The 27,269-nt window shown below is 42.8% G+C and overlaps 1 protein-coding gene and 1 long non-coding RNA gene across 3 annotated transcripts in view; one reads left to right on the plus strand and one right to left on the minus strand.

The window, feature by feature from the left end:
- SHISA6 (shisa family member 6) overlaps positions 1 to 27,269 on the plus strand; it is a 264,704-nt gene that overhangs the window by 221,724 nt on the left and 15,711 nt on the right. The gene's annotated exons all lie outside the window — the stretch shown is intronic.
- The window catches only part of LOC132657339 (uncharacterized), a 55,540-nt gene that overhangs the window by 17,665 nt on the left and 10,606 nt on the right, over positions 1 to 27,269 (minus strand). The window contains exon 2 of the long non-coding RNA XR_009595334.1: positions 10,163 to 10,303. This is a non-coding gene — a long non-coding RNA (uncharacterized LOC132657339). The remainder of the gene's footprint in view (positions 1 to 10,162; positions 10,304 to 27,269) is intronic.

Consider the following 27,269-nt stretch of genomic DNA (forward strand, 5'->3'; position numbering starts at 1 on the left):
ATCCCCTCTTGGATCTTCTGTCTCCAATCGGTTATTTCTCCAGAGGAACACATCTCCTCTCATCATTTTATATATGTTTATTGAGGTTGATGACTCTCACAGCTTCATCTCCAGCCTCAACTTTCTCTCTGAACTCCAGACTCCTAAACTCCACACTATTTCAGTGTGCACACACTGTGTTCACAAGGGAACTCTTGATGCTACCTCCTGCTCCCGAATGGTGCATCCAACATTCTCCCCCACCTCAGCAGAGGTTGGGTTCTCCGCATTTGAGTAGCACACCTCATTTCTCTCCTTCCCTCCTCTCCCATCTCCAATCCATTAGCAACTCCTGACAGCTCTCCCTTCAACACGTGTCTGGAATCTGCCCACTTCTGTATGTGTCCATCACCTCTTTAAGTCACCTTCTCTTTTCCATTAGATTATTGCAGTAGCTTCTTTTTTTCAAAAAATTAATTTTTATTGGAGTATAGCTGCTTTACAATGTTGTGCTTCTACTGTACAGCAAAATGAATCAGTTATACATATACACATATCCCCTCTTTTTTGGATTTTCTTCCCATTTAGGTCACCCATAGAGCACTGAGTAGAGTTTCCTGTGCAACACAGAAAGTTCTCATTAGCTATCTATTTAATACATAGTATCAGTAGTGTATATGTCAATCCCAATTTCCCAATTCATCCTAACCCCTCTATTACCCCTTGGCATCCATATATTTTGATCTCTACCTCTGTGTCTCTATTTCTGCTTTGCATATAAGAACAGCTATATCATTCTTCTAGCAGTAGCTTCTTTGCTGGTCCAGGGTCCTGACTGATTGTTCAAGCTTATCTCAAGCCTCTCTGCTCTTTGCCCTCAGCCACAACGGGTCACTTCAGTTTTGCCACCATGCATATGCTCAACCCAGTTTAACTCTTTCCAACCCAGTGCCTCTATACACACGGTATGCACGCACACACTCTTCCATCCCTTACAATCCTCCTCTTCACTCCCTGTCCATGCACAGGGTGGGTCCCTCTCATCCTTAAGATCTCTGCATAAATGTTGATTCTGCAAAGAAGCACACCTTTCTTGGTCACATGCAATAAGCAGGCATCACCTTCTGTCAACATCCATTTCTCACATCCAGTTGTTACTATTTTAGACGTTATCACCATCAACAATTTGCCTACTTGTTAACTCTTCATTACCTATCACTGCTAATAAATACTGGACTCCACGAGCACAGGCTTTGTATCTGTTGGACTCACCACTGCGTTTCCAGAGACCCACCAATAGTGTCCTCTTGGGACATGAATCAAGATTGCCAGGAGAAATATCAGTTAACTTCAGATACGCAAATGACACCACCCCTATGGCAGAAAGTCAAGAGGAACTATAGAGGTTCTTGATGAAAGTGAAAGAGGAGAGTGAAAAAGCTGGCTTAAAACTCAATATTCATAAAACTAAGATCATGGCATCTGCTCCCATCACTTCATGGGAAATAGATGGGGAAACAGTGGAAACAGTGACAGACTTTATTTTCTTGGGCTCCAAAATCACTGCAGATGGTGATTGCAGCCATGAAAGTAAAAGATGGTTACTCTTTGGAAGGAAAGTTATGACCAACCTAGACAGCATATTAAAAAGCAGAGACATTACTTTGCGACAAAGGTCCATCTAGTCAAAGCTATGGTTTTTCCTGTAGTCGTGTATGGATGTAAGAGTTGGACCATAAAGATAGCTGAGTGCCTAAGAATTGATGCTTTTGAACTGTGGTGTTGGAGAAGACTCTTGAGAGTCCCTTGGACTGCAAGGAGATCAAATCAGTCCATCCTAAAGGAAATCAATAGAATATTCATTCAAGAAATCAAAGATTATTAATTGGAAGGACTGATGCTGAAGCTGAAGCTCCAATACTTTGGCAACCTAATGTGAACAACTGACTCATTGGAAAAGACCCTGATGCTGGGAAAGTTTGAAGGCAGGAGGAGAAGAGGACAACAGAGGATGAGATGGTTGGATGGCATCACTGACTCAATGGACATGAGTCTGAGTAAGCTCCAGGAGTTGGTGATGGACAGGGAAGCCTGGCAGGCTACAGTCCATGGGGTCACAAAGAGTCAGACATGACTGAGCAACTGAACTGAACTGAACTGGGACATGCATGGTTCACTCATTAAGTCTTTAAGGGAAAAGGGACTTAATAAGTTCATTTATTAAGATTATGGTATAGGGTCATCATGTAACATGATGCCTTATATTTAAAGCCTGGGTTTATACTGAGGTTGACTTTTCTGGTCATGTTCCAGAAATTTATAATCCTGAATTTTCCCTATTTATTTACTTTTAAGGTCTGTTTTATATGGACCATTTTTTTAGTATGTTTATTAAATTTGTTACAATATTGCTTCTGTTTTATGTTTTGGTTTTTTGACCATGAGGCATGCCCACATGCCTCAGCTCCCCAGCTCCCCATGATCTCAGCTCCCCAGCCAGGGATCAAATCTGTACCCCCTGCATTGGAAGGCAAAGTCCTAACCACTGGACCACCAAGTTATTTATTGACTAATAAAAATTTAATGCATTAAGACAGCTGATCTCAAACCATATGAACCAATGGATTATATTACTCTTTAAAACAAGTTTTTGAGGGTAATAATTCAATATATGTTTTGTACTAAGCAAGATTTTTTTAAATTACAGTTGATTTACATGTTGTGTTAATCTCAGGTGTACAGCAAAGTGATTAACTTACTTATATATGTTTAAATCTTTTTAGATTCCTTCCCTTAGGTGCTTGCATGCCTGCTCAGACACTTCAGTCATGTCTGACTCTTTGTGACACTACGCACCGTATCCTGCTAGGCCCCTCTGTCCATGGGATTCTCCAGGCAAGAATACTGGAGTGGGTTGCCATGCCCTCCTCCAGGGCATGATTCCTGACCCAGGGATCAAACCCCCTTCTCCTGCATCTCCTGCATTACAGGAAGATTCTTTACCCACTGAAGTACCTGGGAAGCCCTCTTTCCCTTTTAGGTTATTATAAAATACTGAGTCCAGTTCCCTGTGCTGTACAGTAAGTCCTTGTTGGTAAAGTGAAATTTTTATAAAAATAAGATTTTACTTGGTATCTATTTCAGAAATCCCTAATATCAACTTTTCTTCATGCTTAGCTTCAGGCAAAACCCTCTTAGGACTGAAGGCTTCAGATCAGCCTGACTTCAACAATATTTGAAGCTCATTTGAGGCTTTTTGGCTAAGAGACTTCAGAGGTTATTCCATGTAATGGCTGGCTTTCAAAAAATAGTTATGAAGACGCCAGCTAGACCTTAGCTCTCCCCCCCCCCCCACCAGCTTATCTTTTCTTTCTTTGAAGAGGCAGAAGAGGAAGAGTGAAGAGGGAAAATCTACTTAGGAAAAGATGTGCTTTGTACATTGAGTGTTTAAAATAGATCCAAGGGTCACCACCGAGATCTGTCTCATTAACGGATGACACGGTTCACGTTGTTTGGACTGGGCTTTTGTTCCGCACTCCAGTGAAGTCTTTCCAACAAGGGCCTCTTTCTACTGAGTGGCAGGCAATCATACTTTACGCATGGGCTTCTGGAAGCTTCTCTGCCTTATCAAGTCCCCAGATGTGCCCTGAGATCACAGATTGCCTCGGGTTCCCTGTTTCCAGAGCCGTTTTCCAAAACAACTGGTACCCTTTGCTTGAAGAGACTTTTTCAAAGAATATTTTAAACAGTCTCTCGACAGATGTTTACACCGGTTTCATCTTGCATATCGGCGGTGAGTGTTCCCTGGGCCTCTAAATAATAAAACAAAAACAAAACAACCCCAGTGGTGAGTTTTCTGGGAGCCACCAAGCAAGCGTGTTAGTGGACCGGCACAGACGGTGTGTACAGACATGTTCTAGAGCTGAGCCGAGAAGACGGAGAGATGAAAAAAGGAGAGGAAGGAGAGAAAGGAGAAGGGCATCCTGTTTGCTCTGCTCGGATCTGCTGCCACTGCTCAAAGGTTGCTGCTCCCTCATCTTCATTTCTGGCAACTTATTCCTGATGTTGTCTGTGGGAGGATTCAAGTCTGCAAAGGGAATCTGACACAACATTGAAAAGTGTAGCTGAATAAAAATGCTGAAAGATCGCTGCAGAGGCAGGCAGCTGTCTCTCGTGGGCCAGGCAGACAGACAGACCTGAAACAGGAAAAGACAGTGTTTGCTCAGTGCTTGAGTGAGACGCCGAAGGTGGCACCTGGGGTGTGGCCAGCAGCCAAGAGTCAGGCCCATGTTAATTACACAGACTAGGATGTTCTAACGCGGTGTGTATGCCTGCTTGTGTGCAACGCACTGATGTTCACTTGAAATGTGCTTCTATGGATCTGCTGGATTCTCTACACAGTTATTTACCAGTTATAGTCTCTGAAGTCTCTGAGAAGAATATATGCACACTTTTCAGTCTGAACCGTACAATGAGGTCACACTTGTGCCATCTGGTAACAGGGCCTCCAAAACTCCTGAGCGAGAGACTGGATCCTACCTTTTGGCTTATAAAACTGAAAATCGTTATTAACGGTATCATATGATAACAACTCGTGGCAGAGTGGGGCAGAAAAATGACCCTTTGAGAAAGACAAGTTGGTGGGGTTTTTTTCCCCTCTAAAGATTAATAGTCTGACTCCTTGCATCCCTGTGGACTGTAGCCCACCAGGCTCCTCTGTCCATGGAATTCTCCAGGCAAGAATACTGGAGTGGGCAGCCATTCCCTTCCTCAGGGGATCTTCCCAACCCAGGGACTGAACCTGGGCCTCCTGCATTGCAGGCAGATTCTTTAGCAATTGAGCCATCAGGGAAGCCCCAAAGATTAATATGGTCCAGAATTATAAGGAAAGTGCTCTGGAGGAGGCTGGCTTCTGGAGGGTATGGATTATAGATGAGATCTAGATATGTCTTTTAGAAACAAGACACTTCTCTGAGTAGTGGGCTTGTAGGTCGTTTTATTTGAGCGTAATCATTTTTCTGTAATTTCTGATGTTTTGCCACAACGTCAATTACTGCTGTAATCTGATATTTTTTTTTTGGTAAATCTCCGTTTTCAAAGAGAAGAGGTTGGAAGTGGTTTGGCTCTCTGACTTTAGATCAGCATCCTGAAAAGTAACTCATACCTGTTCAAAAACCTGGGAACAGAAGTGGAAGATTCGCTTGTGCATAACACAGGCAAGAGCAGCAGAGTTTGGCAGCTACTGTTTTATCTGACTTTTGCTGTTCATCTATCTCCCACCTTGCCTCAAGAAGGGGTTAAAGGAGACTTTCCAAGGCAAACAAGGGCTTCCCTGGTGGCTCAGACAGTGAAGAACCTGCCTGTAATGCGGGACATCTGTGTTCAATCCCTGGATCCGGAAGATCTCCTGGAGAAGGGAACGGCAACCCACTCTAGTATTCTTGCCTGGAGAATTTCATGGACAGAGGAGCCTGGTGGGCTACAGTCCATGGGGTCGGAAAGAGTTGGACACAACAGAGCAACTTTCACTTTCCAAGGCAAAGGAGGACTTTAGAAGGGGAGAGAGTAACACACAGGTAGAGACAAAGTAAAGCAGGAATTAAGTTAGACTGAACTTGCCCGTGTATTGGACATGGCTGTTCTATAGTAAGAGCCAGCAGGAGACATTGAGTCTTCTCTGGTATGCAACTCAAAGTGTCTAGAAGAAGAAAACAACTCCCTCAGCTAAAAGATGTCTACTTCTTGGTATGAAGATCGGTCTTCTTTGTCCCAGCGGTTTTCTTAAAGCAGGTATTACCATGTAACACCACTGGAGAAGGGAATGGCAAGCCACTTCAGTATTCTTGCCTTGAGAACCCCATGAACAGTATGAAAAGGCAAAAAGATAGGACACCGGAAGAGGAACTCCCCAGGTTGGTAGGTGCCCAATATGCTACTGGAGATCAGCAGAGAAATAACTCCAGAAAGAATGAAGGGATGGAGCCAAAGCAAAAAGCAACTGGACGGATCCTCACATCCAGTTGCGGATGTGACTGGTGATAGAAGCAAGGTCCGATGCTGTAAAGAGCAATACTGCATAGGAACCTGAAATGTTAGGTCCATGAATCAAGGCAAATTGGAAGTGGTCAAACAGGAGATGGCAAGAGTGAACGTCGACATTCTAGGAATCAGTGAACTAAAATGGACTGGAATGGGCGAATTTAACTCAGATGACCGTTATATCTACTACTGTGGGCAGGAATCCCTTAGAAGAAATGGAGTAGCCATCATAGTCAACAAAAGAGTCCAAAATGCAGTACTTGGATGCACTCTCAAAAACAATAGAATGATCTCTGCTCATTTCCAAGGCAAACCATTCAATATCATGGTAATCCAAGTCTATGCCCCAACCAGCAATGCTGAAAAAGCTGAAGTTGAACCATTCTATACATCAGCAAAAACAAGACGGGAGTTGACTGTGGCTCATATCATGAACTCCTTATTGCCAAATTCAGACTTAAATTGAAGAAAGTAGGGAAAACCACTAGACCACTCAGGTATGACCTAAATCAAATTCCTTATGATTATACAGTAGAAATGAGAAATAGATTTAAGGGACTAGATCTGATAGACAGAGTGCCTGATGAACTATGGACAGAGGTTCATGACATTGTACAGGAGACAGGAATCAAGACCATCCCCATGGAAAAGAAATGCAAAAAAGCAAAATGGCTGTCCGAGGAGGGCTTACAAATAGCTGTGAAAAGAAGGAGAGTGAAAAGCAAAGGAGAAAAAGAAAGATACACCCATTTGAATGCAGAGTTCCAAAGAATAGCAAGGAGAGATAAGACTTCCTCAGCAAAGAAATAGAAGAAAACAATAGAATGGGGAAGACTAGAGATCTCTTCAAGAAAATTAGAGATACCAAGGGAACATTTCATGCAAAGATGGGCTCAATAAAGAACAGAAATGGTACGGACCTAACAGAAGCAGAAGATATTAAGAAGAAGTGGCAAGAATACACAGAAGAACTATACAAAAAGATCTTCACAACCCAGATAATCACGATGGTGTGATTACTCACCTAGAGCCAGACATCCTGGAATGTGAAGTCAAGTGGGCTTTAGGAAGTATCATTATGAACAAAGCTAGTGGAAAGGATGGAATTCCAGTGGAGCTATTTCAAATCCTAAAAAATGATGCTCTGAAAGTGCTGCACTCAATATGCCAGCAAGTTTGGAAAACTCAGCAGTGGCCACAGGACTGGAAAAGGTCAGTTTTCATTACAGTTCCAAAGAAAGGCAATGCCAAAGAATGCTCAAACTACTGCACAATTGCACTCATCTCACATGCTAGTAAAATAATGCTCAAAATTCTCCAATCCAGGCTTTAATAGTACGTGAACTGTGAGCTTCCAGATATTCAAGCTGGATTTAGAAAAGGCAAAGGAATCAGAGATCAAATTGCCAACATCCACTGGATCATGGAAAAAGCTAGAGAGTTCCAGAAAAACATCTATTTCTGCTTTATTGACTATGCCAATGCATTTGACTGTGTGGATCACAATAAACTGTGGAAAATTCTGAAAGAGATGGGAATACCAGACCACCTGACCTGCCTCTTGAGAAACCTGTATGAAGGTCAGGAAGCAACAGTTAGAACTGGACATGGAACAACAGATTGGTTCCAAATAGGAAAAGGAGTACATCTAAGCTGAATATTGTCACTCTGCTTATTTAACTTCTATGCAGAGTACATCATGAGAAATGCTGGGCTGGAAGAAGCACAAGCTGGAATCAAGATTACTGGGAGAAATATCAATAACCTCAGATATGCAGATGACACCACCCTTATGGCAGAAAGTGAAGAGGAACTAAAGAGCCTCTTGATGAAAGTGAAAGTGGAGAGTGAAAAAGTTGGCTTAAAGCTCAACATTCAGAAAAGGAAGATCATAGCATCTGGTCCCATCACTTCATGGCAAATAGATGGGGAAACAGTGGAAACTGTGGCTGACTTTATTTTTCTGGGCTCCAAAATCACTGCAGATGGTGACTGCAGCCATGAAATTAAAAGATGCTTACTCCTTGGAAGGAAAGTTATGACCAACCTAGACAGCATATTAAAAAGCAGAGACATTACTTTGTCAACAAATGTCCGTCTAGTCAAGGCTATGGTTTTTCCAGTAGTCATGTATGGATGTGAGAGTTGGACTATAAAGAAAGCTGAGTGCCAAAGAACTGATGCTTTTGAACTGTGGTATTGGAGAAGACTCTTGAGAGTCCCTTGGACTGCAAGGAGATCCAACCAGTCCATCCTAAAGGAGATCAGCCCTGCGTGTTCATGGGAAGGAGTGATGCTAAAGCTGAAACTCCAATACTTTGGCCACCTGATGTGAAGAGCTGACTCATTTGAAAAGACCCTGATGCTGGGAAAGATTGAGGGCAGCAGGAGAAGGGGATGACAGAGGATGAGATGGCATCACTGACTCAAAGGATATGAGTTTGAGTAAACTCTGGGAGTTGGTGATAGACAGGGAGGCCTGGAATGCTGCAGTTCATGGGGTCGCAAAGAGTCAGACACGACTGAGCAAATGAACTGAACTGAACCATGTAACACACCAGGCTATCCTGAACAATGAGGTTCACAGGACTGGTCCACAAACTATCCTTTAACAGACTTCAGAGTGAACGTCAGTGAAAAATGATGACAACGTCACACAGTGCTGGGAGCACCCTGCTCTCTGCTGGCCCAATTGACCCAGATGCATCAGGGGCCTATATTTCTTTCCTACAATTCTCCCTGGCTATTGTCTCTTCCAACCAAACTACTGATAAATATTGCGTGGTAGAGCTGGAGACTGTGCTCCCGGGCAGAGCAAATACTTTGCGGTGTGTAACAGACTTTGAATCTGAGAGCAGTTCCCACCTGCTTGTGAAAAGGAAAAAGCCTGGCAAGAATGCCCGACTCTTTGTTAGAAAGACTTGAGTCAGAGATGCAGCCAGGGACTTCCCTGGTTGTCCAATGGCTAAGACTCCACACTCCCAATGCAGGGGACCCAGGTTCAATCCCTGGTCGGGGAACTAGACGCCGCATGCCACAACTCAGCATTCACATGCCACAGGTAAAGGTCCCTCATGCCACAAATGGCCTGGCCAACAGAACAAAACAACAACAGCAGAAACACAAAAACCGCAAAAAATCGAAACATTCCACAAAGGCACTTTTAAAGAAAAGATGCCCCCAGACTATTGCCACGGACTCTATTGTTTTCCATCTGCTCCTCGTGGATACGTATGGGCGACCAGAGCATTTTATCTGCACTGCTCACTCCCCACCCCCAGAGGAGGGACAAAACCATTTTGACCTTTGGACATCTTCGACCACATGCCCACTCTGGGCAAATAAAACTCCCAACACAGAATTTCTAGTTTGAACGTTGCCACATCATGATACCTTCAGGGATAAACAACATGCAAAATGAATAAGGTAACTCATAGGAGATTTTACACAAAATAGAGAAAAGCTAGGGACTATCAAAATAGTAACTTCAGCTGTCTGGAAAGTGACCTGTGTCAGGGATTGAGAAACTTTTATTTTTTTTTGGTAACAAAAAAGAGAGCAAATATTTCTGGTTTTGAGGGATGTACAGTTATCTCTCTTCACTACTCAAGTCTTCTGTGCTAGCAAGAAAGAGTCACAAACATTCCTCAAACAAGTGGTGCAGCTGGGCTCCAATAAAACCTCGCTTCAGTACCATTTTTCTAGGTTCTACATGTATGTATTACTATATATTTGTTTTTCTCTTTCTGACTTACGTCCCTCTGTATGACGGTCTCCGGGTCCCTCCACGTCTCTGAAAATGGCACAATTTCATTCCTTTTACGGCTGAGTAATATTCCACTGCATATATGAGGCACAGACATAGAGAACGAGTGTATGGGTCCCAAGAAAGGAAGGGGAGTGGTAGGATGGCTTGGGAGACTGACATATATATACACTTTTGTATAAAATAGGTAACTAATGAGAACCAACTGTATAGCACAAGGAAATCTACACAGTGCTCTGTGGTGAACAAAATGGGAAGGAAATCCAAGGAAGACAGGGTATATGTATGCAAGTGGCTGACTCACTTTGCTGTACAGCAGAAACTGACACATTATTGTAAAGCAGCTATACTAAAACAACAACAATTAAAAAGACCTACCAACTTCGTTTCCAGTGTTGACTGGAGGTCAGACTTGGTCCACAAACCATAGTTTGCCAACGTTGGATCTATGTCATTCTTCTCGGCAGTAATTACCCAGAAAGACTTGCTTTTTCATCAGGTTATTCATAATTTAATCACCTAATAAAATAAGCAATATAAAAATTTATTCACTTTTAAAAGATTGCCTATCCTTCTCATCTCAATATGTGTAAAAATGCTGTGTGCAAGTCATCCAACAGGAGACTCAGAGAAATAACAAACAAAACCAAATTCAAACCAATCTACTTAGCTGGAGAATCTCACCCAATCCGATAGTAAAATTGCGGTGCAGTTTTTATACTTCCATCCAAACCATCCATCTATGTGGGACTCTCACAGCATAACCCTTACCTGATTCCTACCCATGTGCCCATAAAATCTTTATGGGGTCAATTTGTTTTCTGCACAGATTTCCTCACTGACCCAGAAGACACGTTCTTTATGTCTCTATGGGGATAGCCAAGACTAACATCTACCATCCGGCATAGGACACCTTGCCCTGGTGAAACCCAAAATCACAGCTAATCGAGCGAGAAGCTAATTTTTTGGGTAAAATGTCCAGGAAACAAATAGGTCTGCAGTGTGCAGTGGTGAAGGGTCGCCCTTTTGGAAGAGAAGATCACCTGAGATCCAGGCAGGTAGCAACTCACCTGCATGCTTGCTAAGGTCAAGAAGCCAGTGAGGCGTGGAGCCCCTCATGCCAGATGCCCCTGGAGCAGCCCTGGAGGTACACACCTTTCCGGAATGCTCCATTCTAGCTTGTTTTTAAAACTCAGCTGCTGGACACCAGGCAAAAAGGAGCCTGAGGTTCAACATCAGACACTTGGTTTTAGAGAGACAGGTGGGCGCCCCCTGGTGTCATCTGGAATGTGAGCATCCACAGGTCACCCTACACCTCTGTGTTGGACAACTTTGATCCAACTGCCAAATCGATTAGCAAGCCCCTTCCTCATAGGTTTATTCGCAACTACGTGGTGGCTGGTTCGTCAGTTTTCTTGTCAAAGATGAAGAACTTTTACATTAACTTTAAATATATAAAGGCCTCAGTCGTGTCTGACTCCTTGCAACCCCATGGACTATACAATCCATGGAATTCTTCAAGCCAGAATACTGGAATGGGTAGACTTTCCCTTCTCCAGGGGATCTTCCCAGCCCAGGGATGGAACCAGGCCTCCTGCACTGCAGGTGGGTTGTTTACCAGCTGAGCCACAAGAGAAGCCCAAGAATACTGGAGTGGGTAGCCTATTCCTTCTCCAGCAGATCTTTCCGACCCAGGAATCGAACCAGGGTCTCCTGCATTGCAGGCGGATTCTTTACCAACTGAGCTATCAGGGAAGTCCAAAGTGCCAGGGAGATACTTCCAAGTTTCAGTTTTGGGGAAGTCATAACCTCCTAAGTTGTTTTTGGCTACTTGATTTACCAATCTAGGCACTTATATCCACTGTACTTGAAAAATATGAAATAATTACAAATAGACGCTCTTATTTTAAAATGGACATAAACAATAAGTTCCTACTGTATAGCACAGGGAACTATACTCAATATTCTGTGATATTCCATAATGGAAAAGAATATGAAAAAGACTACATATATATGTATAATTGAATCACTTTGCCATGAAGCAGAAATTAACACAACATTGCAAATCAACTATACATCAATAAAATTTTTTAAATTAGTAAAAATAAAATTTGTAGGATCTACATAAAGAATACAACATATATTTACTAAGTAAGGTACATAGTGTTAGTCGCTCAGTCGTGTCCAACTCTTTGCAACTTCATGGACTGTAGCCTGCCAGGCTCCTCTGTCTATGGAATTCTCAGGCAAGAATACTGGAGTGGATAGCCATTCCCTGCTCCAGGGGATCTTCCAGTCCCAGGGATCAAACCCCGGTCTCCTGCATTGTATGCAGAGCCTTAACTGTCTGAGCCACCAGGGAAGCAAGGTACATAGTAAACGGTAAATGAGGAATACATACTGTCTCCCTAAATGGGAAAACAAAAATCAGTTATCTTCAAATTAATCTATAAATGTCATGTAATTCCAAACAAAAATCTAAATTTGTTAATTTCACAACATAATACTAAAATACCTCTGAAAGCCTAAACGCTTGAGACTAATGTGTACATACACACATGACAAGTACAGGTGGACGTTTGTACTGTTAGATATTTAGATATTTAAAGGTAACATGACTGAACCATCATTTCCTGGGAAAGGTATATTAAATTAACCCATCATGATGATGAATTGAAAAAAATAAAGGCAACATGAAAATTTAACAATCAGAACGGTGTGAGAGTGGGAGCAAAATGACAGAATAAGCACCTCGGAATTTCGCATAGGATGGACTGTGGACAACGTGGAAAGCGCTGAAACACAGACTTTTGGTGGAAGTAAGCGCCCACTTAATAACAGAGACCCTGCAGCCTGCATGAGGCCAGCTTCACCTGATGCCCTAGCCCAGCTCTTCATGTTCTTTTATAATCAACAGTTACTTAATATTTTACAAGATAGACTCCTAGTCAAAATCTCGATTTCCCTACTTGCTCCTCTACTATCAAAATAGCCTCAAAACTACTGGATCATTTCCGGACATAAGTTCATAGGCGGTTCGCCCCGCATACCTCTCAGTGGACAACCTTCCCTTACTATCACTTTATCTAAATAGCCTGTGCACTCAGCCGCCAAAGATGTGGGCTTCCTCCATAGATAATTCTTTGGTATAAGATTAAGATGGATTTGCATAAACGTGAGGAAAGGCTGTGTTGGACTTAATAGTTAACCACTTTAAAATGAATTAAATTCTTATCTCCTGACCTAACACAATAAATTTCATGTATACTGAAGACTAAAATACCAAAATTGAAACCAGAAAAGAAGAGAAAAAGCAATATTTGCACCATCTGGGAATAGGAATGATCTGTTTGAGCAGATCTCAATACTAAGCTCAGAGTCTGTGCCCTGGAATTGCTTTTTGAATTATAAATTGCCAAAGAGACAAAACAGAGAAGAAAATACACCCAAGTCTGACTGCGTTTGAATTTAAGATATTTATGAGTCAAAATATTAACAGGCAAATGCTTTTTTAAAAATGGATGTGTGACAGATGTGACAGCAATCAACTCTATATGCAGAATTTGTTTTTTTAATTTTTAAAATTTTCTTGGCCATGCTGCACAGTATGTGGGATCTTAGTTACCCGATCAAGGATCGGCCCCATGCCCTCTGCATTGGAAGTGTGTAGTCTTAACCACTGGGCCACCAGGGAAGTCTCAAATACTTTTAAAGAATAAAAATAAGTCACTATCAAACATAGTCAAACATATATTAAAGATATTCCCACTGTGAAACATAGGGGAAATTAAAAAAATAAATAACATCAGTAGGAATCAATGAAATACAACCTTTTAACTTGGCAAAAACTACTCCCCACCACCAAGAAATAATACTTGTGATATACAAAGTGAGGGGAAATTAGCAATCAAAAGATGTATGAATCAGCACATTTCTGACAAAAAATTAAACCAAATTCTTAAGAATTACATTCCCTCTAACCTAGAAACTCTGATTCTAGAATTTTTCCTACAGAAAACAATTAAGACTGGCGCAGAGTTGTGTAGATATAAAGTATTATTTATCATACCACTGAGATGGAAACAACTTAAATATCTAGTAACAGGGGAATGGTAAAGCAAATAAACCACCACCCACGAGATTATGATGCTCGTCTGTATGGCTGAATGCTAAGGGACTATTTACAATTGTCATGGAAGAGTTCATTATTGACTTTGAAAAGTATCCACAGCATTTTGTCACTGAAAAGTCGTATCCCAAAAGTTTGTTCAGCTTTTGGTTTTGGTGGACAAAATTAGACATTTTTTAGTACATTTTTATTTTCTAGTTTTTCAACAATGACACTTTAATTCTATGCATACATGCTAAGCCACTTCAGTCATGTCCGACTCTTTGCAACCCTATGGACCATAGCCCTTCAAGCTCCTCTGTCCATGAGGCAAGAATACTGGAGTAGGTCACCATGCCCCCTCTCCAGGGGATTTTCCCAACCCAGGGATTGAACCTGCATCTCTTACATCTCCTACATTGGCAGGCGGGTTCTCTACCACTAGTGCCCCCTGGGAAGCCTTGTTAATTATATAGGTTTTTAAAAATGTATTTATTTGGTTGCACTGGGTCTTAATTGTGGCACGCAAGATCTAGTTCCCTGATCAGGGATTGAACCCGGGTCTCCTGCATTGTGAGTATGGAGTCTTAGCCACTGGACCACCAGTAACAGCTGGAGTTGTCTTCAGGGGGGGAGACAGCTATAGTCTCAGAGTCTTCCTGGAACGCAGGAAAGGGGCAAGGGGTGGGATGACTCCTCCACGGGACTGAGCTTTATCACACCTGAAGGAAGGTCTCAGAACGCCAAGGCATCAAGCAGCATCGCTGACACGTCTGTTTTCGAGGCTGGTCATTTTTTTATGATGTTCTTCTTGGCAGAAGGCTCGCTGTGCAAATCAGGAAAAGAAGCAGCATGTGCATTTTTCACAAGCCAACAAAGGCAATGCTTTCCGGCAAGGGAGCCGACCTCTGTGATATCGGTAGATGTCTCTCACCCTAACAGGCAAACCAGCTTCACAGTGGAACTGTACAGCAAATGGCAAATCTATTAATCGTCCTTTCTTCCCCATTGGGGATAGCGGCGGATGTTTGTCATTTTACTGTAAAATTCATATGGCCAGGATTCCCGGGAGACCAATAAAGTCTGCTCAGTTGTCTTAGTAACTGATTTGAGTAGAATGTGCCTGTGACAAGATCAACTGTGATGCATTGGGGAACAGAACGGCAGCTCAGATCCAGTTGGTGAGGGTTGAGATGGCGGCTCTGCGGCCTTCTGTTGAGGTTCACCAGCCTGTGCCAGCTACCACTTATGCCTCAGTTTTCTCACCTATAAAATGGGAATAATACAATTTCCTATGATCTCTGTGTGCAGTTGCTCAATCATATTTGACTCTTAGCGCCCTATGAACTGTAGCCCACCGGGCTCCTCTGTCCATGGGATTCTCCAGGTAGGAATACTAGAGTGGGCCCTCCTCCAGGGGATTGTCCCAACCCAGGGATCGAAGCTGCATCTCCTGTGTCTCCTGCAAATTTTGTACCCGCTGAGCCATCAGGGAAGCCCTAAGCAATTAGACAGAGTACTGTATGCAAAGGACTTAGTCCCTTTACGAAGTTGTTTACATTTATGACTGGCGTTCATCAACGGCTCCATGATCTTCCCCATCCTATAAATGCTTTTTTTGTTTGTTTTTCATTTTATTTCAGTCCCTGGTGTCAAGAAGATCCCCTAGAGAAGGAAATGTCAACCCACTCCAGTATTCTTGCCTGGGAAATTTCAAGGAACCGAGCAGAGGAACCAGGCAGTCTATAGTCCACGGGGTTGTAAAGAGTCAGACACAACACAGTGATTAACATTAAAAAAAGGGAACCAAGATCCCCCTAGAAACTCCATCCAGCTCTGCAACTGATGCTGCAGACGAATCTCTGCTTGCTTGTTCTAGCAAGAGAGCAGCACAGGGTAGAGTTAAAGGACACTGTGTTTGGATTCTTTAGATGTGAGCTTGAATCTGGGGCCAGTCACGTATATTCTGTGCCATCCTGGGCAACTCTGTGCCACCAATGAAATGTGAATGACCTCATAGAATAATGTGCGGTCTCAGTGACATGATACTTGTCAGTTAGCACTGTAAGTGTAAGTGCCTGACACAACAAATGGTAAATGATAGGGAAAAATATGATTCTCTTTGCCCAACACAGTAAGACTCCATTTATACTGGGAATTTTAACAATGCCAGTGTGGTTTCTTGGGCCAGGCATGAGGCTTAAAATGTCCTCCAGTTGGTATTGTAACTTAAAGAACAAATGTGTCAATTAAAACTAGACAATGGAATATTACTCAGCCATAAAGAATGAAACTGAGTCATGTGTAGTGGTGTGGATGAACTGAGGGTCTGTCATACAGAGTAAAGTGAGCCAGAAAGAGAAAAACAAACACTGCATATTAACGCATATTTGGAGAGTCTAGAGAAACAGTGCAGGCGACCCTATTTCCAGGGCAGGAATAGAGTCACAGATGTGGAGGATGGGCATGGGGACATGGGGGTGGAGGGGGGAGGCTGGGATGGATGGGGAGATGGGACTGACATGGAGCCACCACCGTGTGTGAAACAGGCAGCTCGTGGGAAGCTGCTGCGCAGCACAGGGAGCTCAGCTCTGTGCTCTGTGATGACCCAGCGGGCTGGGATGAGGGACTGGGAGGGAGGCTCAAGAGGGAGGGGATATATGTATATTTGCAGCTGATTCACATTGTCATATAGCAGAAACTAACACAACATTGTAAAGCAATTATACCCTTTTTTTTAATTAAAAAAAATTAAAATACAGACCCAGATCACACACACAAAAACGGCACTTCTTAAAGGGAAATACAGCTCCATGTCAGGTGCACTCACGGCTCACAGTAGTTACAGGATGCAGATCCTCCAGTGACCTACTTTTTCTTCAGGATATTTTGGGGTTTCCCCACAGACTATAGGCCCTCTAAATATCAGTCCTCCCTCTGTTCTAATTATTTCAACTGGAGTCACCTTTTGCAATACTGAGCTGCCTTTTTTATCACCCAGCAGACATGCTGGGTGCCTAGATCAAGCTCAGGAAATTGTAGGAGGGGGTGCCTAAGCTGGGGGTGAGAAGAATCTGGAATTTGCCATTCAGTCTCCCAGCAATCATAGCGCCCCCTTAGGAGGCCCACCTGATGGGCCAGCTTGGCCCAGTATCAGAGGCCAAGACCATCCCACTCTCCCCTAGAGCCCCTGCATCACATACCTGGAGCTTATACCCTATCCCACTCCAGGTAACTCCATGGCACCCAGAGTTGACTTCCCGCGGGTATGATTCAAATAGCTCTGGGGGATGCACTCCAATCTTTATTACCAGGTGGACCATCAGTCCGCTGGAGTAAAGGGGCTGGTACATACTCCTTTTCACAGTGATGTGACCATAACTGCTAGCAGAGCACACCGCTCAGGTGTCTCCAGGCCTGGATGAACTGGAGTTCTCCTGGAAAAACAGATCCCAGCAGGTGTCAGGCAGCTCTCCCACGGAGCCCCATGTTTGTCTTTTTAAGTGAATCTGGCAGAAGACACATTGTTTTCCTGTGTGGCATGACAACCCGTGTTTTCAGGCAGGAATGAAAATGACAATTGTTGCCAGACATGGGGAAGCAGAGCAGGGGAGGAGCTGATATGAAGCCAGGCTCCCCGGAGGGGACCCCGAGTCAAAGCCTCTGAAGAGGAGGAAAGAATGGCACAGGCATGGATGACCTCGTGGTGTCATTGGCAACCAACCAGTTGTCTTGGGAGGAATTCCACCTTCAGACACTATGACTCACAGGCCTGCCTCTCTGCATCGACCTTATCATGCCACCAAAATGATGAGCTGGGGTGTATCAGAATGGCAACTAATCCTCAAGAAGCGTGAAATGTGGGCTGGATTTGAGGTGGGGAGGAAAGGGTGCCGTATTCCTCCACACACACTCATATTCAAACGCATACAAAATATTACAACCCACATGCTTGGCTACGGGCCCAGAAAATCTGCCACTCCGAGCTGAAGAAGAGAGAGAGGAGGACAGGCGATCGAATCTCATCGCCAAGGCCTCTTGCCCATTCTCCGCCGCTTCAAGAGAGGATTCACTGACACTTCCGTTCACCATTCTACGAACTGTACAAGTGCAACCCCCCTGGGCCCAGCCTGGGGGAGGACTGTGTTAAACTCAAAAGAAGAACAATCCTTCTCCACCTCCAGCAAGGTTCAATGTATTCACAGCCGGGTAGAAGTGCCCTACCTGCAGAAGCATTTAATTGTCTTGGAAAGAGGGAAAGAATACTACAGAGAAGTGAAAAAGCAAAATGATATGCGATTCAGCACCAAAAGCAAGTAGGTGTGGCCAGAAAGGCTTCTGCCCTGGGGGGCCTGAGGACAACTTTATGCAGACGAAACTGGAGTTTTATCATCACGGATTGGAAAGGTTTGGAGGAAGAGAGAAGCGCAAGAGTGATCTAGGTGGAAGACATTTCTGTGGGTGGGTTTTTTTGTGTGTTTTATTTTTTGTTTGTTTGTTTTGACGTGGACCATTTTTAAAGTCTTAGTTGAATTTGTTACAATATTGCTTCTTCTTTTTTTTTTTTTTTAATTGTTTGCTTCTCTGGCTGTGAGGCAGTGGGAATCTTAGCTCCAGGACGAGGGATCAAACTTGTACTCCCTGCAATGGAAGGCGAAGCCTTAACCACTGGACTGCCAGGGAAGTCCCAGGTAGAAGATGCTTTTGAGGTGCTGATGTGGGTTGGGAATAGTGGAGAGGAAACCAGTCGATAGAATTCACTGGTTTGTTGGGTGAGATGAAATAGGCCTAAATCATAGGCAGCTCTGAAAACGCAGCGATACCGCCCGCAGTTTTCAAAATGTGGTCCAGATTCCAGTTGCAGATGCAGGATGCTTTCAAAAAAGCTAATTCCTCGGGCCCGTCTCAGGTCACCTAACTCATAATTTATGGGATGAGAGAAGGGCTCAATTTCTTTTTAATGGATTCCAGATCACTCTTAGGTATAGCAGTTCAAAGGTCTTTGCTGTTAGGCATCTAAGCTTTAGTCTATTGGTAGTTTGTAATACTTAGAGGCTAAAGGCCAGGGTGAAATTGGCATTGAAGAAAGACTAGCCTACTTGGCCATAATAAAGAATGGAATTTTGCCATTTGCCGCAATGTGGATGGACTTGGAGGGCATTATGCTGAGTGAAATAAGTCAGACAGAGAAAGATAAATACTGTATGATACTGCTTATATGTGGCATCCAAAAAATACAACAAACCAGTGAACAGAACATAACAGAAGCACACTCATGGATACAGAGAACTTAGTGCTTACCAGTGGGGAGGTGGAGAGGGGCAGGAGAGGGGTGGGGGAATGGGAGATACAAACCATTGGGTATAATATAGACTCAAGGATATATCGTACAACATAGGGGAATATAGCCAATATTTCATAATAACTGTAAATGGAAAGTAACCTTTAAAAATTGTATAAAACTCATTTTTGAAAAAAGAAAAATATCGTATATTAACACATATATATGGAATTTAGAAAGATGAGGCTGATGAACCTGGGGCTTCTCTGGTGGCTCAGTGGTAAAGAATAGCCTGCAATGCAGCAGATGTGGGTTCAATCCCTGGGTCAGCAAGATCTCCTGGAGAAGGAAATGGCAACCCACTCCAGTATTCTTGCCTGGGAATGACATGGGCAGAGGAGACTGGTGGGCTGCAGTCCATGTGATCACAAGAGTCAGACAGGACTTAGCAACTTAACCACCACCATCACCGATGAATCTATCTGCAGGGCAGCAATGGAGATGCAGACCTAGAGAACAGGTTTGTGGACACGGTGGGGGAAGGAGTAGGTGGGATGAACTGGGAGAGGAGCATGGAAACATATACATTACTGTATGTAAAATAGATAACCAGTGGGAATTTGCTGCAGTTCAAATCTGGTGCTCTGTGACAACCTAGATGGGTGGGAAAGGGTGGGAGGTAGGAAGGAGGTTCAAGATGGAGAGGACATATGTATACCTATGGCTGATTCACGCTGATATACAGCAGAGACCAACACAAAAGTATAAAGCAATTATCCTCCAATTAAAAATAAACAAATTTAAAAAAAAGACTATTTTAGCAGTAGCGCACAAGGTGGATCCATAGGGGCAAAGACTGGAGGCAGGGAGGAAATCCCACCCAGGGTGTGGTGATGAGACCTGAGATATGAGGGTCTATAACCAATATGCATATTACCTCTTTGTTTTGTATTCTCAGGATCCCATTGATCATATCACTTGGGTACTATTCATACACTGCAACTTTCCTGTGACTCATTAAACAGAAATTACTTTTGCTACATCTCTCATTGAATTCATAACAGAAATGTCTAACACCAAGCAAATCACTCTTATCTTTGACCTTCTCCCCCTTCCAACCATGCAAATAAGCAAGCACACAGACACAGAACTGCACGCACACACGTGTAAGCACACAGTTGATTTGCTCCCCAGAGAAAACTACCCACTTTCCTTAGCAGCTAAACCAGACACCAGTGGGGAGAAACTCATTCTGCCGGCTCTAGAAACTTCCATGGCTACAGAGGCCAAGTGGCTGCAGAATCTTCTGATTCTAAGCAACCTGTTCACCATGGATGGTCCACGTCAATGCTCTCAGTGGGCAGAGGGCTCCGCCTTGCTTCTTGGCTTCCTTCAAGCAGCCTTGGAGCTCTGAGGGAGATTGTTTTGTCACTTTGTGGTCTTGTCAGCATATTGATCTGTGAGTCCTAAGCACTAATTAATTGTTATGTTATCCAGCTCGATCCATCAGGAGGCTGATGGCCCTGACTGGGCACTGTGCCAAGGCCCAGGACTCCCTGAGGAGGAGGGACAGGGGAGACCAGTAATTGAGGGAGTGGAGATGTGATCTGTGGATAAGTCCAAGGGGAGACAGGATGCCTGTTCCAACAGACTGTATACGCGTCGCTGCAGAGAGGAGCTCCAGACTGATTCCTGGAATCGTTAGCCTTCCTACTCTCAATCCTTAAGGAAATCAATCCGAAACAGCCATTGAAAGGACTGATGCTGATGCTGAAGCTGAATCTCCAGTACTCTGGCCACCTGATGCAAAGACCTGACTCACTGGAAAAGACCCTGATGCTGGGGAAGATTGAGGGCAGGAGGAGAAATGGGCAGCAGAGGATGAGGTGGTTGGATGGCATCACTGATTCAATGAACATGAGTTTGAGCAAGCTCCGGGAGATGGTGAAGGAAAGGGGAGCCTGATGTGCTGCAGTCCATGGGGTTGCAAAGAGTCGAACATGACTTATCGACTGAACAACAACTCTTTGTACATCACGAATTCTGCCTTTGGCCCTTCCATATTAACACCGAGCTGCCCACACACCCCACAACTCCATATTATCGACAGCAACATCTGCCCACCTCCTCCCACCCCCTCGCCCTCCACCGTCTTCAAGATGTATTCATAATAGAGTAGCATTGGTCACAATGAGTGAGTGCATCTGTGTTGGACAATTTTTCCATTTGACCCCCCTCCCACACACACACACACACACACACACACACAAATAGTACACAGATTTAACAAAATTCCTATCAACATCTCCGCAAGATTTTTTTAAGATACAGACAAATTATTCTAAAATGTATACAGAAAGGCAAAAAAAAAAAAAAAAAACACCAAAATACCCTAGAACAGTTAAAACACCTTTTAAAAGGAGAAATAGGACCTTCTGGTGGTACGATAGATAAGAATCCACCCGCCAGTACAGGGGACATGGGTCCAGTCCCTAGACTGGGAAGATTTCGCATTATGTGGGACAGCCAAACCCGTGCAGCACAACTACCGAGTCCGTGCTCTGTGACCCGCGTAGAGCCCGTGATCCACAGCCACGGAGCCCGCATGCTGCAACTACTGAAGCCTGCGCTCCACAACAAGAGAAGCCACGGTGAGAAGCCCAAGCACTGCAGCTGGGGAGGAGCACGCGCTCCCTGCAACCAGGGAGAGCACACAGAGCAAACAATACCCAGCACAGACGAAAGTAAAACAAATAAATATTTTAGAAAAGGAAAAATAAAGTGGAAGCGATCGGTCTACTCAACTTCAAGAAATATTATGTAGCCACAGGAAGCAAGACTCTCTGGTTATTGGTAGAGGAACGGACATGTAGCTCAATGGAACAGAAGACAAAAACCCAGAAGTAGGCCCACACAAACATGTCCAGCTGATTTTTTGACAAATGTGCAAAAGCAATTATATGGAGGAAAGGAGTATTTTCAAATACAATGCTGAAGCAACTGGACATCAGATAGCAAGCAAAAAAACAAACAACAAAAATCCCTCAACCTGAGTCTCATAATTTTCATAGAAATTAATGCCAAATGGTTCGTAGACTTAAATGTAAACATGAAACTATATAAACATCTAGAAAGAAAGGAAAAAAATCTTCTGACCTAGGGCTAGAAAATGATGTTTTAGACTTGGCACCAAAAGCACAATCAATCAAAAAAAAAATTGACAAATTAGACTTCATCAAAATGTAAAGCTTTGTTCTGCAAAAGACTCAGTTAAAAGGATGACAAGACAGGCTTCAGTCAGGGAGAAAATATTTACAAACCATATATCCTACAGATAACTATCATCTGGCGTATAAAAAGAATTCTCAAAGTTTAACAGGAAAAATGTAAACAACCTGATTAGAAAGTAAGCAAAAGTAATCAACAGACGTTTCACTGAGGAAGATAAACAAATGAAAAATAAGCACATGAAAAGATCTTTAACATCATTAGTCATTAGAGAAATGCAAATTAAAGCCACAATGAGATATCACTCCATAACTATCATGGTTAAGAATGGCTAAAACAGAACATAGTGACAACACCAAATGCTGGCAAGGATGTGGAGGAACTGGATCACTCATTCACTGCTGGTGGAATGTTAAATGGTGCAGCCACTCTTGAGAACAGTTTGGCAGGTTCTTGAAAACAAACAAACTTGCCATGCAGTTACTAACAAGGCAACAGCTGCACTCCTAAGCATTTATCCCAGATAAGAGAAGACCTGGACACAAAGACCCTCACGTGAATGTTTGGAGCAGCTCTATTCATAATATCAGAAAGCTGAAAAGAATCCAGATGTCCTTCAACAGCTGAACAGTTGGTACCGTGGTACATCCACACTGTGGAATATTTCCTACTGAGAAATAAAAAGGAATGAAGTATTGATGCATTCCTGAATGTGTCTCCAGAGAATTATGCTTGACAAAAAAAAAAAAAAAATCCAGTCTCAAAGATTACATACTCTATGAATCCATTCATAGCAGTCTTGAAATGACAAAATTAGAAATGATGGATAGGTTAATAGTTGCCAAACTTCCCTGGTGCCTTAGAGAACAGAGTCTGCCTGCAATGCAGGAAACCTGGGTTCGTTATCTGAATCGGGAAGAACCCCTAGGGAAGGGCATGGCAACCCACTCCAGTATTTTTGCCTGGAGAATCCCCAAGGATAGAGAAGCCTGGTGGGTTACGGTCCATGAGGGTCACAAAGAGTCATATATGACTGAGTGACTTTAATTTCACTTCAGTGGTTGCCAGGGGCTAGTGAGGGGGTGGATGCAGGAAGGAAGTGGATGTGGCAACATGAGGAATTTACCTAGTGATGGAAACCTTCCATATCTTGACTGTATCCATGTCAATATTCTGATAGAGTACTATATTTTTGCAAAATGTTACTATTGGGGAAACTGGCTAAACAATATACAAAAAAACTGTATTGTTTGTGTATCAACAATGATTGTAAGTTTTAAATTTTTTAATTTATTTCTTTATCTGGCAGCACTGGGTTTTAGTTCATGGCATGTGAACTCTTAGCTGTGGCATGTGGGATCTAGTTCCCTGACCAGGGATCAAACCCAGAGTCCCTGCATTGGGAGCTTGGAGTCTTGCCACTGGGCCACCAGGGAAGTCCCTTAAAATTTTAATTTTAGAAAACAGTACAGTAAAGGCAACATTTGTTTTGCTTGTAAATCTCCGATTTGGAAAGGGCTCAGTGGGTATGGGGGATTTAGGTGGCTCAGATGGTAAAGCATCTGCCTACAATGTGGGAGACCCAGGTTTGATCCCTGGGTTGGGAATATCCTCTGGAGAAGGAAATGGCAACCCACTCCAGTATTCTTGCCTGGAAAATCCCATGGACGGAGGAGCGTTGTAGGCTACAGTCCATGGGGTTGCAAAGAGTCGGACACGACTGAGCAACTTCACTTCACTTCAGTGGATATAGCTTGTCTCTGACCCACTTGTGTTAACCTGGACACCTACAAGGCTGGGGGCTGGAATCATCTGAAGTCTTCCTCACTCACACATCTGGAAGTTGATGCTGGTTATTGATGGAAACCTTAGGTCAGCCCCTGAAGTCAGATGTTGCACATGGTCTGGACTTCCTCACAGTATAGTGGCTGGGATTGAAGTGTGAGTATTGAAAGGGTGAGCCAGGTGAAAGCCTTGTCATCTTTTGCAGCCTAGCTGTGGGAGGCATGCGGTGTTATTTCTGCCGCACCATGCTCATTGAGGAAGTCAGGAGCGCCCTCCAGTTTCAAGAAGAAGAGAATATATTCTATCCAGGGGGGGAATGGGAAGGTTTCAGGAGAGTGTGTGGGACTAGAAATCTAATGTCACCATTTTTTAAAATAAAATATGATGTGGCACCGTCTCTAAAGACTGACCTCTCTTCCAAATTGATAAGACAGGCCATAGCTACCTAGCTTACAAGTTATGTGTCCAGCCATGCAGAGAGACCAAATCTCTCTCTTTTAATGGTTCCTGATTCCTGGAGAAGGAGCTCCAATGGGCCCAAGTGAGTCAAGTATTCATACCTAGCCGAATTAACCATGACCTAGAGTTTGAGCCACGTGGCCACGTGGAGGGCAGTCATATCATACACATGCATGTATGATAGGGAGATGAGGATATGACAGTAGAAGGAAGGACAATTATTCTGAGCCAGGAGGACTCACGTTTAACCATCAAGGCAACCCAGAACACACCAAAGCACATAGGTAACTTTCCTTAAAATTATGCTCTTGTCAAGAGACAAGGATAAAATAACATGACACAGAAAGGTTAGATACAAAAGGATAGGCAAAGTTTATCAGGCAAATGCAAACAAAGAGAAAGCTGGGTTGGCAATATAAATATCAGATCAAGCGGACTTACAGGCCAAAAAAAAGGCATTAAATAGGACAGAAAGGGTTCTTTAATGTTGATAAAGGGTACAAGTCACAAAAAAGACATAAGCACCATGAGGTTTTTTGTGTTGAACAAGATAACTGTGAAATATGTTAAATCAGGACTATAACAGATACAGACAGAAAATGACAGGAACTCAACAATAGTGGGGGCTTCCCTGGTAGCTCAGTTGGTATAGAATCTGCCTGCAGTGCAAGGAGACCCCGGTTCAATTTCTGGGTTGGGAAGATGCGCTGGAGAAGGGATAGGCTACCCACTCCAGTATTCTTGGGCTTCCCTTGCGGCTCAGCTGGTAAAGAATCCTCCTGCAGTGCAGGAGACCTGGGTTCAATCCCTGGGTTGGGAAGATCCCCTGGAGAAGGGAAAGGCTGCCGACCTCAGTATTCTGGCCTGGAGAATTTCATGGATTGTATAGTCCATGGGGTCCCAGAGAGTCGGACACAACTGAGCAACTTTCACTTTCACTTTCAACAATAGTGGGAGAGTGGGGATACCACCCTCAGTCTTTGACAGATTAAGTAGGCAAAGAATAAGTTAGGGTAGAGAGGAGCTGAATAATATATTTCATGTGTCTGATTTAATAGATATATGTCAATTTTATACTCTATGAGAAGAAAATAATACCTTTTCTTAAAGAATTCATGAAACATTCACAAAAATTGATCATATATTGGCCCACAAAGGCAACCTAAGTCAAGTCTCCAAAGCAGAAATTGTACAGGCTCCATTCTCTGACCACAATACAATAAAACAGAAAATTAACGCAAAAGTTCAAACTGACAAACCCAAACACTTTGAAATTTAACAACTCTGCTACAGAAATCTTGGGTCAGACAGAAAAATCAGAGCTGAAATTACAGATCATTTAGGGCTTAACAGCAACAAGAACATTCCATATCAGCACTCATGGGACTGCACCAGAGACAAATTCAGAGCTAGAGACCTGATATTGTTGATAGAATAGAGTAAAAATAAACAGACGGAAGACTCAAGCTCGAAAATTAGAAAAGAATAACGAACCAAAACAAAGAAAATTAGGAGGCAGAAATGAACAGATCCAAAAGCATAAAATAAAGATATGAAGGGATAAAAAGCTCTGATATGTAAAGAGTTAGTTATCTGAAAAAGAATGATGGGAATAAATTGATGATCCAAAAAATATTAAGACAAGATGTTAAGACTGAAAAAGAAATACAGTTTCCTGTATAGAGGTTTTTTGAGGGTATGTTACACTTTTAAGCTAATAAAGTTTCAAATGTTCAATGGACTTATAAAAAATGGAAATTATAAACTGAAATTAGAAAATGTGAATGAATCAATTTGTAAGGAAAATGTTGCCAAGTCTGAGAGGCAGAATACATAAGGATGTGGGCTCTAGTGCCAGCCTGCCTGAACTTGAATCCAATCTTCACCTGTTCGGCAAATTATTCAACCTCTCCAAACCTCAGTTTCCTTAACACTAAATCGGTGATGATAACAACATCTATCTCTCAGAGTTGTTGTGCAGTCAGTGAAATGACAAGCCAATTCCCTACCACTGTGCAAACCAGACTCCCCAGAAGACAGCAGGCATTTTTCTTATTGCACTCTTTCAAACTTTCAAAGAACACATCTTTCATATGCTCTATTAATAGTTCCAAGGCATACAGAAAGATGAACAAGTGCACTTGATTTTACAGAATCATTATCTTGATACAAAAAGCCCTGCCATGTTCGCACAAAAGTGCAAATTTTCTTTATGAATACATAGGAATTAAATAAGATGGGATCCAATGTTGTAATGAAAGAGACACAAAAATGAAATAATGTATTTCCTAGGAATAGACGAATAGTTCAATAGAAAGCAGTCCATTAACCCACTTCATCACATCACAAGGCAATTGTCATTGTGTTGACCAAGAAATGCTGTTTTTAATTATTTACCTAAAGAAGTAAGACATGGACAAAGAGTTGTGTTCAAGGTTGTTTGGTGTAAATTTATTGAACTTTAAATAATCTAAATATACATTAATAAGGGAATGTTTATATATATATATGTATATAAACATGTTTAAGTCATTTGTAGAAATACAGTATAGGTTATTCTATAGAAAGGGCTATTGTGAAACCATATAAAATATTTCAAAGACTATTTGAAAACATGAAAATAT

The sequence above is a fragment of the Ovis aries genome, chromosome 11 (assembly GCF_016772045.2).
Source record: "Ovis aries strain OAR_USU_Benz2616 breed Rambouillet chromosome 11, ARS-UI_Ramb_v3.0, whole genome shotgun sequence".
Classification (NCBI taxonomy): Eukaryota; Metazoa; Chordata; class Mammalia; order Artiodactyla; family Bovidae; genus Ovis; species Ovis aries.